Raw genomic sequence first — 12,831 nt, 5'->3', positions numbered from 1 at the left:
GGGATCAGAGTGCATTGGGCACCGGTGTCTACCAACGCTCTGTACTTCTCGGCTTCAGAAGTGCCAGGCCATTTCACAAACACGTCCCAATATACTCTGTTATCCCTGGCCTCCGCCTGGCTGGAGACAGGGCACCTCTAATTCTGAGCAGTGTGACTGCATGAGGCACATGGACCTGAGTTACTGGCTTCACCACCCCTTGAGCGAGAGCGCTGCCTGTGGGACACTGGGGCAACCCCTCTTCTGGAGGAGTTATTCCCTGTGTTTGTCCCCTGCAGTTCCCTTACCCTGGCCCATAGAGCTGAGGTGGGCTGGCCATGCCATCTATCCATGTTTTCCCCATGGTCACACAGTGTTCTCCAGAGTGACCCCCTGTGTGTACCCTGTCTGCTCTGGGCTGGTCTCCTGCGGGGAGGAGGAGGAGCACGGCGGCGTGTGTTCCTTACAGCTGAGACTTGCACCCATTCTGAAGGTGAAGAGCAGTCATCCTCTGCCTTCTGCAGTTCAGAGAAAGAGGCTTTCAGCTCGTTCATTTCTTGGGTGAGGGTCTCTACAGTGGCAATTAAGGTTTTCCTCGACAAACTGTCTTCAAACTGTCTTAGGTCATTCACAAACTCCCTGATTGTGGGAAGGTTGTTGGGGTCTCTGCCCAGCAGCAGTGCTCCCAATGTGGGGGCATATGTGGAAGGGGCACACTGAGTCAGTTTCTTTAAGAGGGCTGGCTTCATGCGGACATCATCAGGGTCCGAGGGCCTCTGGTCGGCTCCATAAATTATCTCTTGAACCGCCATTTGCCTCAGGTATGAGATCCCCTGTTCCATATCTGTCCATCTAAGGGGATGGAAAATCATGTCATCCTTAGTCGGGTACCTGTACCTCACAGCTATCAGAAGCCTGGCCCAAAGTGAGTGGGTACCATCGAGCCTTCCCAGCTCCTTATCCACACCTCCATCCCTCGACAAGGATCCCAGCTGCTTCGCCTCCCTGTGATCTAGGTCCACTGTTTCTGCTCCTGCATCCCAGCATTTCAAAAGCCAGGCTAAAAGGGACTGTCCGTTTGCCCTTGCATACTCCTGCCTTATGTGCCTGATTTCCTTTCTGGGCGTGGAGCTGATAAGGATCACTCCATTATCAGGTCCATTTCCAGCTGGTTGCTGTTGCTGGGGGGTGCTGGTTCCCGAAGAGGTCCCTTGCCCTGGATCGGTATCTGCGGGAGGGTTTTGATTTGATCTTGCTGGCCGCGTCGTAATTGGTGCTAGGTGAAGGGGGCTGGGCTGAGGGGGCAGGGTCCGGGGGGCTGCCCTGGGCGGGACCGGAGGCGGAGTTCGGGGCGGAGCCGCGCTAGGGGCGGTGCCTGCGCTGGGGGCGGCCGGAACGGCCTGACCTGTCGCCCAACCCCCGCAACTGCAGCTGGGGCAGTGAGGACCACCCCTCCCCCTAAGCACCCTAATGGCGGCGCCCACTCGATATTTCCACGTGTCCCAGTTCACCGCTATCTTATTAATTCCCAAACCCAAATTTACACACAGTGAAATAACAGCTATCCAGTACCATTTTTCCCCCAAAATATCTGGAGCTTCTGTGCTCCAATGCATATACTCAGATTGATTCCATGTTCCAGAAACATTTCTAAACACAGTGATATTACTAACAGAATTCAGGAAATAGGCATAGACTCGGGCAGGCAAATGCTTAGAATATTCCCAGAGCATATCAATGACAATCCAGAAGACATGGTAACTTATAAACTTTAACAGCCAGCCCCACAACAGCCATGCAAAAGCATTAATGATTAAGACTTTCAGAATATCCATTTTTTTAACTTCCAAATCTTCTCTGAAAGAATTCTTTCTACCTAGCCCCACGTTGGGCGCCAAATAAATTGTTTTGGGTTCAAATGCAAGTTCCCAGAGACTCTTATAAATTTGGTAGACCCAATGACAATTTATAGGATTTATAGAGTTTATAGAGTGCCCTCCCCTCCTCCCCCTCCTTTCCCCAAAAGACAGGGAGAGAGATAAAAGGTAGGGACACCCCAATAAATCAATCTCACTCGATTTGGAAGTTAAAAAAGGAAAAGTTTAACAATAACTTAGAAAAAGGGATTGGAGGTAGGGGAGTTTACAAAGGATAAGGAAGGGAAAAACAGCAAAATACAAAACAGGGATGGATACAACCCGAGTAGTGTGATGGTGTCTCTGCCTCGTGGCTGGTATGCAGTATCAGTGTGTGTGTGCGGTCATGAACGCAGGTAGGGAGCAAGAGGGTGAAAAGAGGAAAAGACAGGAGAACTCCTGTCTTTTATACCACAGGAAGTGGGGGGAGTGGGCTAACCATCACCTGGAGTGTGGCCCACCCCTGAGGAGGGGCCAAGACCCCTAGGGTCAGGTTCAGGGTCACTCCCCCAGGAGTGTTAACCCTATACAAGAACTCAGAGGACTTTAGAAGAGTGGAATTAACTACTAAAACAACCTCAGGTACTTGTTTGTCTCCACAGGCCTCACGAGTCCCTTTGTAACCATTGCAGAGTAACTTTCATGTTCTTCCTACAGCTACTGGAGTCTCTACACAGCACATCTTATTGGGAAGAAGAGGAAGGTCATAAGCATCTGGTCACTTGACTTAGGAGTCACTATGCAATGCGAAGGCTACCAAAGGTATCCACTGTAATGAGTGTGCTCTACAACACCACAGCAAACTCATAAAGTAGTATGTAACAAGCAGCCTTATTTAAACCAGTCTAGTGGAACAAACTAGTTAAACTGACTAGTAGGATCGAGAAGCAACAGGCTTGGATCAACAGTGAAAAACATTTCAACTACTGAGTGCCAGACAACCATCGAATTAGCTTTACTGAACTTTGTGCAAAATGAATTTAGTTCCTGATCTTCAAGTTTTAAAGTGATTTTACTGACATATTATAATTGTGAAATTGGAACTGAGATTTCCCATCCCCCACCATGCTGAATATTCTGGAATATCCACAAAAACAAACAAACCAATCAACCACACCCCCCCATGCACAATAAGCAATCAAACAAACAGAAAATAAACCCCAGCCTTTATGTTGAGCAGCATAAAACTAGTTTGATCTATACAAGTCTACTGTTCCAAATTTTAACTAATAAAAACTAAGTTATGGTTGTATCAGCAGAAAATTCCTGCAGTCATTTTTTTTTTCCCACTATGGACTGTGACAGTTTGGGTGTTGCGCTCCCCCCAACTCTTACAAAATCACCCAGACTAAACTCAGCCGAGATGGAAGTTAAAGAATGAAGCTTTGTATTCACAGCTTAGCACAATGCACAAGCAGGGATTTACAATATCTACAGCTATAGACAGAAATAGACAAGTTAAACAGTGATACAGAAACACAACAGCCCTCCCAGAAACCAGAGGCCCCAGGAGGGAGTCCCAACCACCCTGCCACCTCATTTCCACCCCTCTACCTTATCTCAGACTCTGCCTTATATTAAAAGTGAGTTTGGCCAGGAGGTTAGAAAGCAGAAGGGTTAGGTACACAGAAAGCAGGTTAGGGAGCAAAGTGCAGGTAGCCAGAGACACTGTGTTATCTATGTTTGTGTTTTATGTATCTCAGCAAGCCTATGAGTGCAGCAGACATCACCATTGTTTCCTTTTCACAGTCTACCATCGAATTCTTCTCACCAAAATATCCTGGCTAGGCTCAAACTAGCACATGGACTTAGGAAGGGTACATGCTTACTCCTTTAATCTGACAAGTGCAATCACCTAGTGAAATGTATTATTCCACATGAACATGTTCCTGCAGTATCCAGAGTTGAGAATAATATGGAAAACCAAAATCCCCTCTAAAACTCCTCTTTGTTTCTTTATCTTGTTTTCACCTTGCATGGAGGAAAAGGGGGAGGCTTGTTTATTTTTACATTTTAGATATTTCACTTGAATTCAGGCAAAAGATCAAACCAGTAAATAACCTGTTACCTCAACAACTATGTGGATCATCCTCAAAAAACCCCAACAGTTGGGTCTTTTTCACTTCCACATGAAATTCACTTATTTAATCCCTTGAACAGTGAACCACCATTTCCCTGGTACTTGAGTAGCACCAGATGAAACTAGCGGGGTCATAATGATGCATTACTTTCACTAACCTTCTGTAATCAATGTTAAATTAGTTGGCCCACCTACACAGAAAAAAAAATATCTGAAGAGCTCAGGTAAAGTCTTAAAGGTTAAACATAATTATAAGAGATGTAGATCTCATTCTCATCTACTTAAGACTACAATTTGGGGGGAAAGAGGATACTATTACAGTTGAGTACATAGTATTTATTGACTGTATATAAGCTAAAAGCTACAGGTCTCATACTATTACAGTTGAGTACATAGTATTTATTGACTAAATGTAAGCTAAAAGCTTCACAGAAATTAAGCAATCTGGGAAAACATGGCACTAAAGAGTAACATTTAATTTCTTGTCTGTAACAGACTTAAAAATACTCATTTCTCTCTTGATTGCTTTCTTGTTGGATGGTGTGGGTTTTGGTCTTGTTTTGTTTTTAGAACTTATTTAATCCCCTGAAGAGGGAACCACCATTTCCCTGGTACTTGAATAGCACCAGATGAAACTAGAGGGGTCGTAACGATACATTACTTGCACTAACCTGCTGTTATCAATGTTAAATTAGTAGACCCATCTACCCAGAATAAAATACCTGAAGAGTTCAAGTAAAGGCTTAAGGGTTAAACATAATTAGAAGAGATGTAAATCTCATTCTCAGCTACTTAAGACTACAATTTGGGGGGAAAGAAGATACTATTACAGTTGAGTACACAGTATTTATTGACTGTATATAAGCTAAAAGCTACAGGTCTCATACTATTACAGTTGACTACATAGTATTTATTGACTATATATAAACCAAAAGCTACAGGTCTCATGCTCAATGCATGCATCTACTTTTAAGAGCTTGTGCGGTGGTTTGTTTGGTTGTGTGTGTTGGGTTTATTTTTTAGCAGGGATGATCAGCCTGTTAAGTTATATCTCACCAAATTATTGATTTCTTATAAGATTTTTTTTTTTGCTTTAGACAAGTTGAAACAGGAAATAAAGTGAAATAGTGTTGCTGAATATGGACATGAAGCAAATTGGGAAAACACGGCACTGAAGAGTAACATTTACTTTCCTGTCTGTAACAGACTTAAAAATACTCATTTCTCTCTTGATTGCTTTCTTGTTGGTTGGTTTGGGTTTTGGGGTTTGTTGTTTTGTTTTTAGTCAAGAACATATTTAATCCCCTGAAGAGGGAACCACCATTTCCCTGGTACTTGAATAGCACCAGATGAAATTAGAGGGGTCGTAAGAATGCAGTACTTGCACTAACCTGCTGTAATCAACGTTAAATTAGTAGACCCATCTACCCAGAATAAAATACCTGAAGAGGTCAGGTAAAGGCTTAAGGGTTAAACATAATTAAAAGAGATGCAAATCTCATTCTCATCTACTTAAGACTACAATTTGGGGGGAAAGAGGATACTATTACAGTTGAGTACACAGTATTTATTGACTATATAGAAGATAAAAGCTTCATGGACATGAAGCAATTTGGGAAAACACGGCTCTAAAGAGTAACATTTACTTTCTTGTCTGTAACAGACTTAAAATTACCCATTTATCTCTTGATTGCTTTCTTGTTGGTTGGTTTGGGTTACTGGTTTAGGTTTTTGGTTTTGTTGATTTGTTTTTAGTCAAGAACTTATTTAATCCCCTGAAGAGGAAACCACCATTTCCCTGGTACTTGAATAGCACCAGATGAAACTAGAGGGGTCATAATGATGCATTACTTTCACTAACCTTCTGTAATCAATGTTAAATTACTTGACCCATCTACCCAGAATAAAATACCTGATGAGTTCAGGTAAAGGCTTAAGGGTTAAACATAATTATGAGAGATGTAAATCTCATTCTCAGCTACTTAAGACTACAATTTGTGGGGGAAAGAAGATATTATTACAGTTGAGTACATAGTATTTATTGAATGTATATAAGCTAAAAGCTACAGGTCTCATATTACTACAATTGAGTACATAGCATTTATTGACTATATGTAAGCTAAAATCTTCACAGACATGAAGCAATTTGGGAAAACATGGCCCTAAAGAGTAACATTTACTTTCTTCTCTGTTACAGACTTAAAAATACTCATTTCTCTCTTGATTACTTTCCTGTTGGATGGTTTGGGTTTTGGTCTTGTTGTTTTGTTTTTAGTCAAGAACTTATTTAATCCCCTGAAGAGGGAATCACCATTTCTCTGGTATTTGTATAGCACCAGATGAAACTAGGGGGGTCATAACGATGCATTACTTCTACTAACCTTCTGTAATCAACGTTAAATTACTTGACCCATCTACCCAGAATAAAATACCTGAAGAGTTCAGGTAAAGGCTTAAGGGTTAAACATAATCATAAGAGATGCAAATCTCATTCTCATCTACTTAACACTACAATTTTGGGTGGGGGAAAGATACTATTACAGTTGAGTACATAGTATTTACTGACTATATCTAAGCTAAAAGCTACAGGTCTCATACTATTGCAATTGGTTACATAGTATTTACTGACTATATCTAAGCTAAAAGCTACAGGTCTCATACTATTGCAATTGGTTACATAGTATTTACTGACTATATCCAAGGTAAAAGCTACAGGTCTCATACTATTGCAATTGGTTACATAGTATTTATTGACTATATCTAAGCTAAAAGCTACAGGTCTCATACTATTGCAATTGGTTACATAGTATTTATTGACTATAAGCTAAAAGCTACAGGTCTCATACCATTACAATTGGTTACATAGCATTTATTGACTATATCTAAGCTAAAAGCTACAGGTCTCATACTATTATAATTGGTTACATGGTATTTATTGACTATATCTAAGCTAAAAGCTACAGGTCTCATACTATTACAATTGGTTACATAGTATTTACTGACTATAAGCTAAAAGCTACAGGTCTCATACTATTACAATTGACATACCATTTATTGACTATATCTAAGCTAAAAGCTACAGGTCTCATACTATTACAATTGAATACATACCATTTATTGACTATATCTAAGCTAAAAGCTTCACAGACATGAAACAACTTGGTTAAACACCGCACTAAAGAGTAACATTTACTTTCTTGTCTCTAACAGACTTAAAGTTACTCATTTCCCTCTTGATTGCTTTCTTGTTGGTTGGTTTGGGTTTACCGGTTTGGGTTTTTGGCTTTGTTGTTAGTCAAGAACTTTTTGGTTGTTTTTTTTTTGCTTTAAACAACAACCTCCAACCCACCGAACCCACGGCCAACAACAAAAGAAAACCCCAACCAAATCCTCGACCCGCCTCAAGTAGTGCACCTGGGACTTTCCACACCCAGCCCGCTGTGCCCCCCGCGCAGCCAGCCCGAAAGCACCGAGGTCTGAGGTAAAGCGAAATGCACCTCTGAGCCCTTCAGAAAGTGACGTTGAAACAAAAAGAGAAGTAAAACAAGTTATACACCTTGCAAGAAATACCCCTTTCGTCTCAGATCAACAACTTCAGAGGCAGCCCCACACAAAGTGCTCCGTCTCCAATTCTTTACCTTTGTCGCCCACTTGTTAATGAATCGTCTCCGAATGCGCTCCGGGAGCCGCCTCAGCGCCGCGCTGCGGCTCCCTCCCCGCCGGAGCAGCAGCCCACGCGGCTTTATTTGCCTCCTTTTGCCGCTTCAAACAAGAAACTTGGGCGAAAACAACAGAAGGCGACCCGGCTGGGCGGCCGCACCGCCGAGGACAAGGGCAGAGCGCCGCGGCCGCAGCTGCGCGCTGCCCGGCGGCGCGGGGGCAGGCCGGGGGTGAAGCCCGCGGCCCGGCGGGAGGGGCGGGCGGGCCGGGCCGGGCCGCGCCGCACAAAGGTCTCCATGGCAACCGCGGGCCGAGCCCCCCAGCATCCGCACTCACGCGACGCCGCGGCCCCGCCCACCGGCCGCGGCCCCGCGCGGCCCCCCCGCGGCGCGATCCGCAGCTGCGCCGCGCTCGGAGCGGGCCGGCAGCGAGGCGGCCGCGGCACACACGGGGCCGAGAGCCTGGCTGCGAGCAGAGCGGAGAGGGGACCGCAGCCCGATGGCCAGGGGGACACAGCCCAGGGCAGATGCTGCCGGCTCTGCCACAGGCTGCCGGCACTTTAGCTCCCGGGGCGCAGCTTGGCCTTCACACCTGAGCGCCTCTGCTGGGCGCTCTCGCCTGAGAACGGCAACAAGTGCAAGGTCCTGCATCTGGGTGGAGGCAATGCCAAGCACAGATCCAGGCTAGGCAGTGAGTGGCTGGAGAGCAGCCCTGAGGAGAGGGACTTGGGGGTGCTGGTGGAGGAGAAGCTCAACAGGAGCCAGCAGTGTGCACTTGCAGCCCAGAAAGCCAAGCAGAGCCTGGGCTGCAGCAGCAGAAGTGTGGCCAGCAGGTGGGGGGAGGTGATTCTGCCCTTCTACTGTGCTCTGCTGGGACCCCACCTGGAGTACTGCATCCAGTTCTGGAGCCCCCATTACAAGAAGGACGTGGAGGTGCTGGAGTGTGTCCAGAGAAGGGCCAGGAGGATGCTCAGAGGGCTGCAGCAGCTCTGCTGTGAGCACAGACTGAAAGAGTTGGGGCTGTGCAGGCTGGAGAAGAGGAGGCTCCCAGGTGACCTTCTTGTGGCCTTCCAGGATCTGAAAGGGGCATATAAAAAAGCTGGGGAGGGACCTTTTAGGTTGTCAGGGAGTGACAGAACTGGGGGGAATGGAGCAAAGCTGGAGGTGGGGAGATTGGAGTGGAAGTGAGGAGGAAGTTGTTGAGCATGAGAGTGGTGAGAGGCTGGAATGGGTTGCCCAGGGAGGTGGTTGAGGCCCCATGGCTGGAGGTGTTTAAGGCCAGGCTGGATGAGGCTGTGGCCAGTGTGACCTAGGGTAGGGTGTCCCTGGGCATGGCAGGGAGATTGGAACTAGATGATCCTTGGGGTCCCTTCCAACCCTGACTGATTCTTTTTATTCTCTGAACAGACAGTTTGGCATGGCATGATTCATACTCTCATAGCACTGTCCTTTGCATCTCTTCCATTTTTGAAGAAGTAAAGAGTGCCACAATAATATTGGTAGAGTTTAATGAAGTAGAAAACATACTCTACTGTCTTAATGGCACTGTGGCTTTTATTTTTCTTTCTCATTGAAAGAATGAAAGCTTTAATGGGTTTAGTGTGACTCTAAGGGTTTGTGTAACTACCTTTGGCCATGGTATCTAGCTGTTGAACTGTACAGGCTGAGAGTTAGGAGGAAGTTCTTCACAGAGGGAGTGATTTCCCATTGGAATGGGCTGCCCAGGGAGGTGGTGGAGTTGCCATCCCTGGAGGTGTTGAATCAAAGCTTGGCTGAGGCACTTGGTGCCATGGTCTGGTTGATTGGCCAGGGCTGGTTGCTAGGTTGGACTGGATGAGCTTGGAGGTCTCTTCCAACCTGGTTGATGCTATGATTCTATGATATGCTGCATCTGTATTTTCCACATATTTAGCTATATAAAATAATAATAGAATTGAAACTAATTGTCATGGCTAACTCTTTTGGGATTTTGTGTGTGTATTCAATATATTCCATGCATACACAATTCTTGTTATTGTTACTTTTATAGGTATTTTACATTTTACATTCTGTTAATTTCTTTACTTCAGAACCATAGAATCAACCAGGTTGGAAGAGACCTCCAACATCATCCAGTCCCACCTAGCACCCACATGGGGAAGAACTTCTTTACTCTAAGGGTCCCACAGCCCTGACACAGGCTGCCCAGAGACTCTGTCGAGTCTCATTCTCTGGAGCCTTTCCAGCCCTGTCTGGATGTGTTCCTGTGTGACCTGTGCTAGATTCTATGGTCCTGCTCTGGCAGATGGGTTGGACTTGATGATCTATGGAGGTCCCTTCCAGCCCCTAACATCCTATGATACCTTAACTAATAATCTAATTCATCTAATAATACAATGCATGATTACCTTAGCTTAGCCTATTTGAGGAGTGCAGTGAAACACAGGGGAAAAAAACAACAAAAAGGATAAAACAGAAATCCCAAACCAGCAGCTACCCTACTCCCACCCATTCCTCTGCCATGCCCGCAGAAAAGGAGGCTCCCAGGTGACCTTCTAGTGGCCTTTCAGCACCTGAAGGAAGCCTACAAAAAAGCTGGGGAGGGATTTTTCAGGATATCAGGGATTGACAGGACTGTGGGGAATGGAGCAAAGCTGGAGGTGGGTAGGTTCAGGCTGGACATGAGGAGGAAGTTGTTGAGCATGAGAGTGGTGAGAGGCTGGCATGGGTTGCCCAGGGAGGTGGTTGAGGCCCCATGGCTGGAGGTGTTTAAGTGCAGGCTGGATGAGGCTGTGGCCAGCCTGATCTAGGGGAGGTCTAGGCTGGATGTTAGGAGGAAGTTCTTGCCAGAGAGAGTGATTGGCACTGGAATGAGCTGCCCAGGGAGGTGGTGGAGTCGCCATCTCTGGAGATGTTCAAGAAAAGACTCGATGGGGCTCTTAGTCCCAGGCTGGATGAGGCTGTGGCCAGCCTGATCTAGGGTAGGGTGTCCCTGCCCATGGCAGGGGAGTTGCATCTAGATGATTCTTGTGGTCTCTTCCAACCCTGCCTGATTGTATGATTCTATGATCCTGTTTATAGACACGATGTGGTATCAAATATCAGAAGAAGCCCTTAAACTGAGCAGTCTCTTAGTTACCATTAGGCAGTTTCCACTGCTGTTTCCTATGCAGTATATCATCTTGCTTTCCTGGTAGCTATAACTGTATCCCATCAGTCCTGCTACTCAGAAAGCTTGGGAACAGATTTTGAACTTAACACCACAGGCAAGGTGTAAAGCCTGAGAGACAGCTCAGCATGGGGCAGGGCACAAACAGAGACTCTTGCAAAATGTGTTGCCAAAAAAAGAAAAATGACAATAAATTTGCATTTCTGCACGAGAAGAGAGGCAATGGCACCAGTTTATGAAGAGGAGAAGAAAACAGCAGCGTGCACCACTCAGTGCACAATGAAGTAATATCTGCTTGGGCAGAATTTCTCATGGCTGACTGGGCAGGTAAAAGTGGGGTGTGGGCAGGGATATGCATACACACTCACAGTACCCCCAGGTCCCTCTCTGCCTGGCTGCTCTCAGCCGCTCTGTCTCCAGCCTGTAGTGCTGCTTGGGGTTGTTGTGGCCAAAGTGCAGAACCCTGCACTTGGCCATGTTCAATCTCATCCCATTGGCTTCTGCCCACCCATCCAGCCTGTCCAAGTTCCTCTGCAGAGCTCTCCTTCCCTCCAAAAGATTAACAGGAGCTCATCAGGAGTGTCCATAACTAAGGTAGAGGATTGTTCTTGGTCAGAGGCTTGATGTGTGAGTATTGTCACCTTTCAAAAACTAAGAGATGCTATAGGACTGACAGATTGAAAACTTAGGTCCATTGAAGAAAAACCTGGATGAGGCACTTGGTGCCATGGTCTGGTTGACTGGCTAGGGCTGGGTGCTAGGTTGGACTGGATGATCTTGGAGGACTCTTCCAACCTGCTTGAATCTATGATTCTTTGATTGCATTCACAGTATTAAATCACAGGATGGTAGGGATGGAACCTCTGGAGATCATCTAGTCCAACACTCCTGCCAAACAGTTTCACCTGGAGCAGGCCACACAGGAACATGTGCAGACTAGTTTGGAAAGTCTCCAGAGTAGGAGATATGACAACTCTCTGGACAGTCTGTTCTTGTGCTCTGTCACCCTTACAGTGAAGAAGTTCTTCCTCATTTTGAGGTGAAACCTCCTGTGTTTCAGTTTGTATCCATTGTCCTTTGTCCCATCACTGGACATCAGTGAAAAGATCCTATACCCATCTTCTTGACATCCACCCTTAAGGTATTTGTAAACATTAAATAGATCCCATCTCATCCTTCTCCAGGCTAAAAAGCCCCAGGTCTCTCAGCACTTCCTCCTAAAAAGGATGTGCTATTACCTTAATCACCCCTGCAGCCCTCCATTGGACTCTCTCTATTAGTTTCCCCTCTCTCTTGAGCTGGGAGCCACAGAACTGGACAAAATACTCCAGATAAGGCTTCATTAGGGTAAAAGGGCAGGAGAAACTCCACTGACCTGATGGCCACCCCAAGATACCATTGGCTCTTTTGGCCACAAGGACACATTGCACTTTCATGGTCAACTAACTATCCACCAGGATGTAAAGGGAGAGTGGATGTGGCACATGAGGCTATGGTCTAGTGATGAAGGATGCTGGGATGAAGGTTGGACTGGCTGATGCTGGTGGTCCTTTCCAACCATAGTAATTCATAGTGATGAGATGTTGTGCTGAGGGCTTTGGTTTAGTCAAGGACTTGTCAGTGTGAAACTAATGATTGGACTCAATGAGCTTGAAGGGCTTTTCCAATCTAAGAAATTCTGTGATTCTGTGACTTCTCCATGCAGCTGCTCTCCTGCAGGTCAGCCTCTAACCTCTGCTGGTGCATGGAGTTATTCTTGCCTTGTCCTCGTTGAATTTAACTGCTGAGGTCCATTCAGTTAAAAAAAGGTGATTAACTATGCACCAAAACACCAAAGAAATTTTGCATGATAATAAGAGAAGCTGTTAACATTACACTTATCTTCAATGATTTAAAAATGTTCTATTTCAAATATACATGGGAAAAATCAAACTGCAGTGTATGACTACTTTCAAAAAGTAAACCTTTGAAACTACACAGGCATCCTGGCCTGGATCAGGAGCAGTGTGGGCAGCAGGACAAGGGAAGTTATTCTGCCCCTGTACTCAG

The 12,831-nt window shown here is 45.6% G+C and overlaps 1 protein-coding gene across 4 annotated transcripts in view; it reads right to left on the bottom strand.

The window, feature by feature from the left end:
* Window positions 1-12,831, bottom strand: part of CTNND2 (catenin delta 2) — a 704,219-nt gene that overhangs the window by 472,548 nt on the left and 218,840 nt on the right. The window contains exon 1 of one of the 4 annotated variants that reach the window (XM_064160791.1): window positions 7,614-7,826. The exons of the other annotated variants lie outside the window; for them this stretch is intronic. The gene's annotated coding sequence lies outside the window, so the exon portion shown is untranslated. Of the gene's footprint in view, window positions 1-7,613; window positions 7,827-12,831 lie in introns of those variants that run through there. 4 annotated transcript variants of the gene reach the window in all.

Source organism: Pogoniulus pusillus, chromosome 21 (assembly GCF_015220805.1).
Source record: "Pogoniulus pusillus isolate bPogPus1 chromosome 21, bPogPus1.pri, whole genome shotgun sequence".
Classification (NCBI taxonomy): domain Eukaryota; kingdom Metazoa; phylum Chordata; class Aves; order Piciformes; family Lybiidae; genus Pogoniulus; species Pogoniulus pusillus.
This window is presented reverse-complemented; position numbering and strand designations above follow the sequence as displayed.